Source organism: Bison bison, unplaced genomic scaffold (genome assembly GCF_000754665.1).
Source record: "Bison bison bison isolate TAMUID 2011002044 unplaced genomic scaffold, Bison_UMD1.0 scf7180017864097, whole genome shotgun sequence".
Classification (NCBI taxonomy): domain Eukaryota; kingdom Metazoa; phylum Chordata; class Mammalia; order Artiodactyla; family Bovidae; genus Bison; species Bison bison.
In genome coordinates, this window is record NW_011494669.1 from 1,005,725 (window position 1) to 1,016,759 (window position 11,035).

The following is an 11,035-nucleotide window of genomic DNA, read 5'->3' on the forward strand; positions in this document are numbered from 1 at the left end:
GTCCAGTTCTAACTGTTGCTTCCTGATCTGCATACAAATTTCTCAAGAGGCAGATCAGGTGGTCTGGTAGTCCCATCTCTTTCAGAATTTTCCACAGTTTATTTTGATTCACACAGTCAAAGGCTTTGGCATAGTCAATAAAGCAGAAAGAGATGTTTTTCTGGAACTGTCTTGCTTTTTCCATGATCCAGTGGATGTTGGCAATTTGATCTCTGGTTCCTTTGCCTTTTCTAAAAGCAGCTTGAACATTGGGAAGTTCACAGTTCACATATTGCTGAAGCCTGGCTTGGAGAATTTTGAGCATTACTTTACTAGTGTGTGAGATGAGTGCAATTGTGCGGTAGTTTGAGCATTCTTTGGCATTGCCTTTCTTTGGGATTGAAATGAAAACTGACCTTTTCCAGTCCTGTGGCCACTGCTGAGTTTTCCAAATTTGCTGGCATATTGAGAGCAGCACTTTCACAGCATCATCTTTCAGGATTTGGAATAGCTCCACTAGAATTCCATCACCTCCACAAGCTTTGTTTGTAGTGATGCTCTCCAAGGCCCACTTGACTTCACATTCCAGGATGTTTGGCTCTAGGTCAGTGATCACACCATCGTGATTATCTGGGTTGTGAAGATCTTTTTTGTACAGTTCTTCTGTGTATTCTTGCCATCCCTTCTTAATATCTTCTGCTTCTGTTAGGTCCATACCATTTCTGTCCTTTATCGAGCTCATCTTTGCATGAAATATTCCTTTGGTATCTCTGGTTTTCTTGAAGAGATCCCTAGTCTTTCCCATTCTGTCGTTTTCCTCTATTTCTTTGTATTGATTGCTGGAGAAGGCTTTCTTATCTCTTCTTGCTATTCTTTGGAACTCTGCATTCAGCTGTTTATATCTTTCCTTTTCTCCTTTATGACCCATTAACCATAGGTAATCCAAGCCTCTGCCCCAACCAGCAACGCTGAATAAGCTGGACAGTTCTATGAAAACCTACAAGACCTTTTAGAACTAACACCCAAAAAAGATGTCCTTTTCATTATAGGGACTGGAATGCAAAAGTAGGAAGTCAAGAAACACCTGGGGTAATAGGCAAATCTGGCCTTGGAGTACAGAATGAAGCAGGGAAAAGGCTAATAGAGTTTTGCCAAGAGAACGCACTGGTCATAGCAAACTCCCTCTTCCAACAACACAAAAGAAGACTTTATACATGGACATCACCAGATGGTCAACACCGAAATCAGACTGATTATATTCTTTGCAGTCAAAGATGGAGAAGCTCTATACAGTCAGCAAAAACAAGACCAGGAGCTGACTGTGACTCAGATCATGAACTCCTTACTGCCAAATTCAGACTTAAATTGAAGAAAGTAGGGAAAAACACTAGACCATTCAGGAATGACCTAAATCAAATCCCTTATGATTATATAGTGAAAGTGAGAAATAGATTTAAGGGACTAGATCTGATAGAAAGAGTGCCTGATGAACTATGGATGGAGGTTCGTGACATTGTACAGGAGACAGGCAGCCTGACCATCCCCATGGAAAAGAAATGCAAAAAAGCAAAATGGCTGTCTGAGGAGGCCTTACAAATAGCTGAGAAAAGAAGAGAAATGAAAAGCAAAGGAGAAAAGGAAAGATATAAGCATCTGAATGCAGAGTTCCAAAGAATAGCAAGGAGAAATAAGAAAGCTTTCCTCAGTGATCAATGCAAAGAAATAGAGGAAAACAACAGAATGGGAAAGACTAGAGATCTCTTCAAGAAAATTAGAGATACCAAGGGAACATTTCATGCAAAGATGGGCTCGATAAAGCACAGAAATGGTATGGACCTAACAGAAGCAGAAGATATTAAGAAGAGGTGGCAAGAATATACAGAAGAACTGTACAAAAAAGATCTTCATGACCCAGATAATCATGACGGTGTGATCATTCACCTAGAGCCAGACATCCTGGAATGTGAAGTCAAGTAGGCCTTAGGAAGCATCACTACTGGAGCCAATTTTACAGAGTGAAGTAAGCCAGAAAGAAAAACACCAATACAGTATACTAACGCATATATACGCAATTTAGAAAGATGGTAACAATAACCCTGTATGTGAGACAGCAAAAGAGACACAGATGTATAGAACAGTCTTTTGCACTCTGTGGGAGAGGGAGGGGGGGATGATTTCGGAGAATGGCATTGAAACATGTATAATATCATATAAGAAACAAATCGCCAGTCCAGGTTTGATGCAGGATACAGGAAGCTTGGAGCTGGTGTACTGGGATGACCCAGAGGGATGGTATGGGGAGGGAGGTGGGAGGGGGGTTCAGGATTGGGAACACGTGTACACCCGTGGCAGAGTCATGTTGATGTATGGCATAACCAATACAATATTGTAAGTAAAATAAATAAATAAATAAATATACCACTTGTTCAAAAAAAATCTTTTAAAAAAATAAAAAGAAAGGGAAGCATCACTACGAACAAAGCTAGTGGAGGTGATGGAATTCCAGTGGAGCTATTTCAAATCCTAAAAGATGATGCTGTGTAAGTGCTGCATTCAATATGCCAGCAAATTTAGAAAACTCAGCAGTGGCCACAGGACTGGAAAAGTTCAGTTTTCATTCCAATCCCAAAGAAAGGCAATGCCAAAGAATGCTCAAACTACCACACAATTGCAGTCATCTCACACACTAGTAAAGTAATGCTCAAAATTCTCCAAGCCAGGCTTCAGCAATATGTGAACCGTGAACTTCCTGATGTTCAAGCTGGTTTTAGAAAAGGCAGAGGAACCAGAGATCAAATTGCCAACATCTGCTGGATCATTGAAAAAGCAAGACAGTTCCAGAAAAACATATATTTCTGCTTTATTGACTATGCCAAAGCCTTTGCCTTTGTGGATCACAAGAAACTGTGGAAAATTCATAAAGAGATGGGAATACCCGACCACCTGACCTGCCTCTTGAGTAACCTGTATGCAGGTCAGGAAGCAATAGTTAGAACTGGCACAGAACAACAGACTGGTTCCAAGTAGGAAAAGTAGTACGTCAAGGCTGTATATTGTCACCCTGCTTATTTAACTTATATGCAGTGTGTATCATGAGAAATGCTGGGCTGGAAGAAGCACAAGCTGGAATCAAGATTGCTTGGAGAAATATCAATAACCTCAGATATGCAGATGACACCACTTATGGCAGATAGTGAAGAGGAACTAAAAAGCCTCTTGATTAAAGTGAAAGAGAAGAATTAAAAAGTTGGCTTAAAGTTAAACATTCAGAAAAATAAGATCATGGCATCTGGTCCCATCACTTCGTGGGAAACAGATGGGAAAACAGTGGAAACAGGGTCAGACTTTATTTTGGGGGCTCCAAAATCACTGCAGATGGTGATTGCAGCCATGAAATTAAAAGATGCTTACTCCTTGGAAGGAAAGTTATGACCAACCTAGACAGCATATTAAAAAGCAGAGACATTACTTTGCCAAAAGAGGTCTGTCTAGTCAAGGCTATGGTTTCTTCTGTGGTCATGTATGGATGTGAGAGTTGGACTGTGAAGAAGGCTGAGCGCCGAAGAATTGCTGCTTCTGAACTGTGATGCTGTAGAAGACTCTTGAGGGTCCCCTGGACTGCAAGGAGATCCAAACAGTCCATCCTAAAAGAGATCAGTCCTGGGTGTTCATTGGAAGGGCTGATGCTGAAGCTGAAACTCCAATATTTTGGCCACATCATGCAAAGAGTTTACTCACTGGAAAAGACCCTGATGCTAGGAGGGACTGGGGACAGGAGGAGAAGAAGACAATGGAGGATGAGATGGCAGATGGCATCACCGACTCGATGGATGGCAGTTTGAGTGAGCTCCAGGAGTTGGTGATGGACAGGGAGTCCTGGTGTGCTGCAATTCATGGGGTCACAAAGACTTGGACACGACTGAGCAACTGAACTGAACTGACTGAATATGACCTGTTATTACTTTTATAACTCCAAACAAAATCTTGGCTTTAAGCTGGACTAACCTACTTAGTGAGAAGTTCATAGAACAGTCAACATTATATGTACTGTCTACTGAACAGCAGGCCTCATGACCTTCATACTTCTCTTGATCCTCAAGACCTACAGGGATAATGTGAAGGCAGACCTAGATAAATGCTGGATGTACAGTGTCTCTATGTCAAAGTGAGGATTCCTATGCTTAGGAAACCCCCAAACTTATGGGGGGAGGCAGCGAGTATACCTATCTCCCTGCCCCCAAGAGAGATATTTTCTTTATCATGTTGGTCAAGAACCAACCTGCCTTCTACCTTGGAGAGAGCTATTACAGCTATCTTTCAAAGCTCCTGGCTATACAAACATCCTTAAAAAAAAAAAAAAGTCTAGGAAAAAACTACTCTGAAAAGTGCAGAAATATCCTGGAAAATATTCTTTCAGTGTCAACCTTTAACATACATCAGAATCAATTGAAAGGCTTTAAAACACAAATTGCCAGGACTAACCCCCAGTGTTTCTGACTGGGGTCTGGGATGAGTCTAAAAATTTCTTTTTCTAACAATTTCCCAGGTGACACTGATGTGGCTAGTCAGAAATACTTGAGAATCTCTGTTCTATGTCTATTAAAAAGATGACATTTTGTCGTGTTGCTTGTTGTTGTTGATTCACTTTCCTCTGGCTATGCTTGAAAATTGGAAACTCACATTTCTAAACTACCTACATCTATTGTAATCTATTCATTGAATCTGATATGTAATGTTATCTCTCAGTTCAGTTCAGTTGCTCAATCTTTGTGACCCCATATACTGCACCACACCAGGCCTCCCTGTCCATCACCAACTCCTAAAGTTTACTCAACCTCAATCCATTGAGTTGGTGACGCCATCCAACCATCTCATCTTCTGTTGTCCCCTTCTCTTCCTGCCTTCAATCTTTCCCAGCATCAGGGTCTTTTCAAATGAGCCAGCTCTTCACATCAAGTAGCCAAAGGATTGGTGTTTCAGCTTCAGCATCAGTCCTTCCAATGAACACTCAGGACTGATCTCCTTTAGGATTGCCTGGTTGGATCTCCTTGCAGTCCAAGGGACTCTCAGGAGTCTTCTCCAACACCACAGTTCAAAAGCATCAGTTCTTCGGTGCGCAGCTTTCTTTATACTCCAACTCTCACATCCATACATGACTACTGGAAAATCATAGCTTTGAATAAATGGACCCCTTTGTTGGCCAAGTAATGTCTCTGCTTTTTAATATGCTGTCTAAGTTGGTGATGATTTTTTTCTTCCAAGGAGCAAGCGTCTTTTAATAACATGGCTGCAGTCACCAACTACAGTGATTTTGGAGCCCCCCAGAATAAAATGTTTCTGTTTCCACTCTTTCCCCATCTGTTTCCATGAAGTGATGAGACCAGATGCCATGATCTTAGTTTTCTGAATGTTGAGCTTGAGCCAACTTTTTCAGTCTCCTCTTTCACTTTCATCAAGAGGTTCTTTAGTTGTTTTTTTTTTTTTAACTTTCTGCCATAAGGGTGGTGTCATCTGCATATCTGAGGTTATTGATACTTCTCCTAGCAAATTTGATTCCAGCTTGTGCTTCATCCAGCCCAGCATTTCGCATGTTGTACTCTGCATATAATTTAAATAAACAGGGTGACAATATACAGCCTTGATGTACTCCTTTCCCTATTTGGAACCACTCTGTTGTTCCATGTCTAGTTCTAACTCTTGCTTCCTGACCTGCATACACTCAGGAGGCAGATCAGGTGGTCTGGTATTCCCATCTCTTTATGAATTTTCCACAGTTTCTTATGATCCACACAGTCAAAGGCTTTGGCATAGTCAATAAACAGAAGTAGATGTTTTTCTGGAACTCTGTTGCTTTTCCTACTATCGAAAGATGTTGGCAGTTTGATCTCTGGTTCCTCTACCTTTTCTAAATCCACCTTGAAGATCTGGAAGCTCACAGTTCATGTACTATTGAAGCCTGACTTGGAGAATTTTGAGCATTACTTTGCTAGCTTGTGAGATGACTGCAATTGTGTGGTAGCTTGAGCATTCTTGGACTTACCTGGTGGCTCAGGTGGTAAAGTGTCTGTCTACAATGTGAGAGACCTGGGTTCAATCCCTGGGTTGGAAAGATTCCCTGGAGAAGGAAATGGCAACCCACTCCAGTACTCTTGCCTTGAAAATCCCATGGATAGAGGAGCTTGGTGCAGGCTACTATCCGTGGGGTCGCAAAGAGTCGGGCACGACTGAGCGACTTCACTTTCACTTTCACTTTGAGCATTCTTTGGCATTGCCTTTCTTTGGTATTGGAATGAAAACTGAATTTTTCCAGTCCTGTGCTGAGTTCTCCTAATTTTCTGACATATTGAATGCAGCACTTTCACAGCATCATCTTTTAGGGTTTGAAATAGCTCCACTGGAATTCCATCACCTCCACTAGCTTTTTTCATAGAGATGCTTGCTAAGGCCCACTTGCCTTCAAATTTCAGGATGTCTGGCTCTAAGTGAGTGATCACACCATCTTGATTTTCTGGATCATGAAGATATTTTTTGTATAGTTCTTCTGTGTATTCTTGCCACCTCTTCTTAATATCTTCTGCTTCTGTTAGGTCCATACCATTTCTGTCTTTCATTGTGCCCATCTTTGCATGAAATGTTCCCTTGTTATCTCTAATTTTCTTAAAGAGATCTCTAGTATTTCCCATTCTATTGTTTTCCTCTATTTCTTTGCCTTGAACACTGAGAAAGGCTTTGTAATCTCTCCCTGCTATTCTTTGGAACTCTGCTTTCAAATGGGTATATGTTTCCTTTTCTCCTTTGCTTTTCATTTCTCTTCTTTTCTCAGCTATTTGTAAGGCCTCCTCAGACAACCATTTTGCCTTTTTGCATTTCTTTTTCTTGGAGATGGTCTTGATCCCTGCCTCCTGTACAATGTCATGAACCTCCGTCCATAGTTCTTCAGGCACTCTGTCTCTCAGATCTAATCCCTTGAGTCTATTTCTCACTTCCACTGTATAATTGTAAGGGATTTGTTTAGGTTATACCTAATGGTTTACCTTACTTTCTTCAATTTCAGTCTGAATTTGGCAGTAAGGCATTCATGATCTGAGCCACCATCAGCTCTCGGTCTTGTTTTTGCTGACTGTATAGAGCTTCTCCATCTTTGACTGCAAAGAATATAATCAATATTTTTTTGGTATTGATCATCTGTTGATGTCATGTGTAGAGTCTTCTCTTGTGTTGTCGGAAGAGGGTGTTTGCATGACCAGTGTGTTCTCTTGGCAAAATTCTATTAGCCTTTGCCCTGCTTCATTCTGTACTCCAAGGCCAAATTTGCCTGTTTCTCCATGTGTTTCTTGACTTCCTACTTTTGCATTCCAGTCCCCTATAATGAAAAGGACATCTTTTGGGGACGTTAGTTCTAAAAAGTCTTGTAGGTCTTCACAGAACCGTTCAACTTTAGCTTCTTCAGCATTACTGGTGGGGGCATAGACTTGGATTACTGTGATATTGAATGGTTTGCCTTGGAAACGAACAGAAATCATGCTGTCATATTTGAAACTGCATCCAAGTACTGCATTTCAGACTCTATTGCTGACTCTGATGGCTACTCCATTTCTTCTAAGGGATTCTTCTCCGCAGTAGTAGATGTAATGGTTATCTGAGTTAAATTTCCCCATTCCAGTCCATTTTGGTTCACTGATTCCTAAAATGTCAATGTTCACTCTTGCCATCTCCTATTTGACCACTTCCAATTTGCTTTGATTCATGGACCTAACATTCCATGTTTCTATGCAATTTTGCTCTTTTTGGCATTGGACTTTACTTCCATCAACAGTCACATCCACAACTCAGTGTTGTTTTTGCATTGACTCTGTCTCTTCAATCTTTCTGGAGTTATTTCTCCACTAATCTCCAGCAGCATATTGGGCACCTACTGACCTGGGGAGTTAATCTTTCAGTGTCCTATCTTTTTGTCTTTTCATACTGTTCATGGGATTCTCAAGGCAAGAATACTGAAGTGGTTTGCCATTCCCTTCTCCAGTGGACCATGTTTTGTCAGAACTCTCCATCATGACCTGTCTGTCTTGGGTGGCCCTACCCGGCATGGTTCATAGTTTCATCGAGTTAGACAAGGCTGCGGTCCATGTGATCAGATTGGTTAGCTTTTCCTCTTAAATCAGGTCATACACATTTTGTCAATTGATCCTGCTTATTCTCATTGCGGCTTCCCAGGAGGCACTAGTGGTAGAATCCACCTGCTAGTACATGAAATGTAAGAGACGCAGGTTTGATCCCTGAGTCCGTAAGATCCCCTGGAAGAGAGCAAGGCAATCCACTCCAGTGTTCCTGCCTGGAGAATCCCGTGGACAGATGAGCCTGGCAGGCTCATAAGGTCTCAAAGAATCGGACATGACTGAAGCGACTTAGCACATACACACACATGAGCATTCTCATTTTATGTAGTAATTTGAAGAGGAAAAGTTAAATTTGTACATAACCTCCTGCTCATTCTGCCTCTGTAACTCAGCTTGCTTCTTGCAAAGTCTGGATCATATATGTCACGTAGTCTCAGAAAGTGGGGACTTACAATACTAGGAACTGGAAGTTATCTCACTCACCCTTGTCCTACTCTTTGCAATTGCCCAGCCCCTGCAAACCTGCTTAATCATGCCTGTCTGTGTAGAGGTCAGGCATCTCCCTCCCCATCTTGACTGTGGGTCCCACACGCTCGAAACCGCTTAGTTTAAACCAGCCTATTAACAGCTAGTGTTGCCCACTATAGTATGTCTATAAACTCTGAAACCCCTTTGTTTGGGGCTCAAAGCTTGGAGTGTTAACTACTCTGGGCCTGCCAGCGTAATAAACCTGAGTTCTCCAGTTCTCCAAGGGTGGAGCTTGGTTTCTCAATTACTGGTTTCTGCAACATACTAAGACCCTGTGTAAAAACTGTGGAAAACTTATCTCAAAAAATAGGAATTGAGTCTGAGAGAAGTTCACGAAACATAAGATAGGGAAAACAAGCACTTTGCTTAGTTCTTTATAATGGCATCACAATTCCCACAAAAATATTACAAACCTGACATTATAGCAATTTTAAGAAGTAGGATGATGCGGATAAATTCCTTATGCAAAATCTCACAGAAAATAGTGGAAAGAAAACTTTAACTCAATTCTGTCTGACTTGAAAACCCAAGTTTGTTTAATATTCCACAGCACCAATTCCATGCCCCAGATCAAGTCCTAATACAAAAAAATCTTTCATATGATAGCATGCAAAACTACATTTTTACCTCTTTTATGGCCCTTACCACTTTCCTTTGTGCAGGATGTATGTTTGATGTATTTTAATCATGTCTGTGTATATAAAGTCTGTAAATTCAGGGAACCCAGTTTGTTTCTTTTTATATCTTCTTTTATGTGTGGCACAGGCAGACACATAGGAGCTTTCGTTTAATAATTGAAGCTTATTACCATGTGTGTCTGTAATTAATGCCTTTACTAATTTTGTATAACAAAGAATTGAACAAGATTTTCTCCGTGTGCCTACCGTCCATTTCTTTAATATGCCAGATTGCCTTAAAATCACATGTAGATAGCAAACACTTGGAACTGGCTTAATCATTAAAATACTGTTTCCAAAAATTAATGCAAAACTCACAATTCTCTAAATTTTATCTGCTTCATTTCTTATTAGTTATTTTTTAAAAGCTTTTATTTTTTAAGTTTTCACATGCTTAAATTGAGAATCTAATATGGTCCCCAAATATCTACCATCCAACATAAATAATTATTACCCATAGCCGAGTTTGCTGTATTTATATCCCACCACACCAGCAATAGATTGTTTCAAAGCAAACTTCCAGACATCATATCATTTCGTCTGGAAATAAAGACAATTTAAAAATACAACCACAATATAAACATCACACCTAGACACCAAGCAGATCAAAAAGTCCTCAATATTATCAAATATCCAGGCAATGTTCACATTTCCATGATTGTCTCATAAATGTGTTTTTTACAATTAGTTTTTCCTAATCAGGACATAAACAAACACTTCCATATGTTGTATTTTGTTTATAGATTATCTCAAGACTCTATATATTCCAGTTCTTCCTGTTTTCTCATTTCTTTCTTGCCATATATTTATTCTTCAGTCCCATATATTATACCACATAGTTTTCAATCCCAGTAATACAGTCTATCCTTGAGAACACTTTATATTAATTCTCTTTTTTTAAACCAAGTGCAATTCTTTTCCTCTAAAACAATAAAGGTATAACTGATTTATAATCCTGTTTTGCTTTTTAATGTTTCTATTTTTACCCCTAAATGGCCGCATAAACTCAATCTAGGAAAGGAAATAAAGGAAAAGTAACTCAGTTGTGTCAGACTCTTTGCAACCTCATGGACTGTAACCTGCCAGGCTCCTCTGTCCATGAGATTTTCCAGGCAAGAGTACTGGAGTGGGCTGCCATTTCCTTCTCCAACGCTCAATCTAAAGAAGTGATATATTCCTGTTAGAATTACACTCCCTAATCCATTTTAATCATCTTTTCCTACCATATAACTACAGTAGTATCAGGACCCCATCTTTAACCTCACCTTATTTAATGCTTAGTTTTTTTTATTTCATCTGACATAATGAGGCTTTCACAATTTCTACCTCGAATTTAACCAATAGAAGCTTAATATCTCAATCAGAATCAAGTTTATTTCTGAATTTCTTTTTAAAAAAATGTTTATCATGACACCACAGACCTGTGATATTAATAATATCCTTACACAATCACACCTCAGAGATACTGTGGTTTGGTTCCAGACAACTGCAATGAAGCACTATTGTGATTCAGCCACTAAGTCGTGTCCAAATCTTTGTGACCCCATGAACTGCAGCATGCCATCACTGTCTCCCAGAGTTTGCTCAAATTCATGTCCATCAAGTCAGTGTTATCTAACCTTCTCATCCTTTGTCACCCCCTTCTCCTTCTGCTCTCAATCTTTCCCAGCATCAGGGTCTTTTCTAATGAGTTGGTTCTTATTATCAGGTGTTCAAAGTATTGGAGCTTCACCT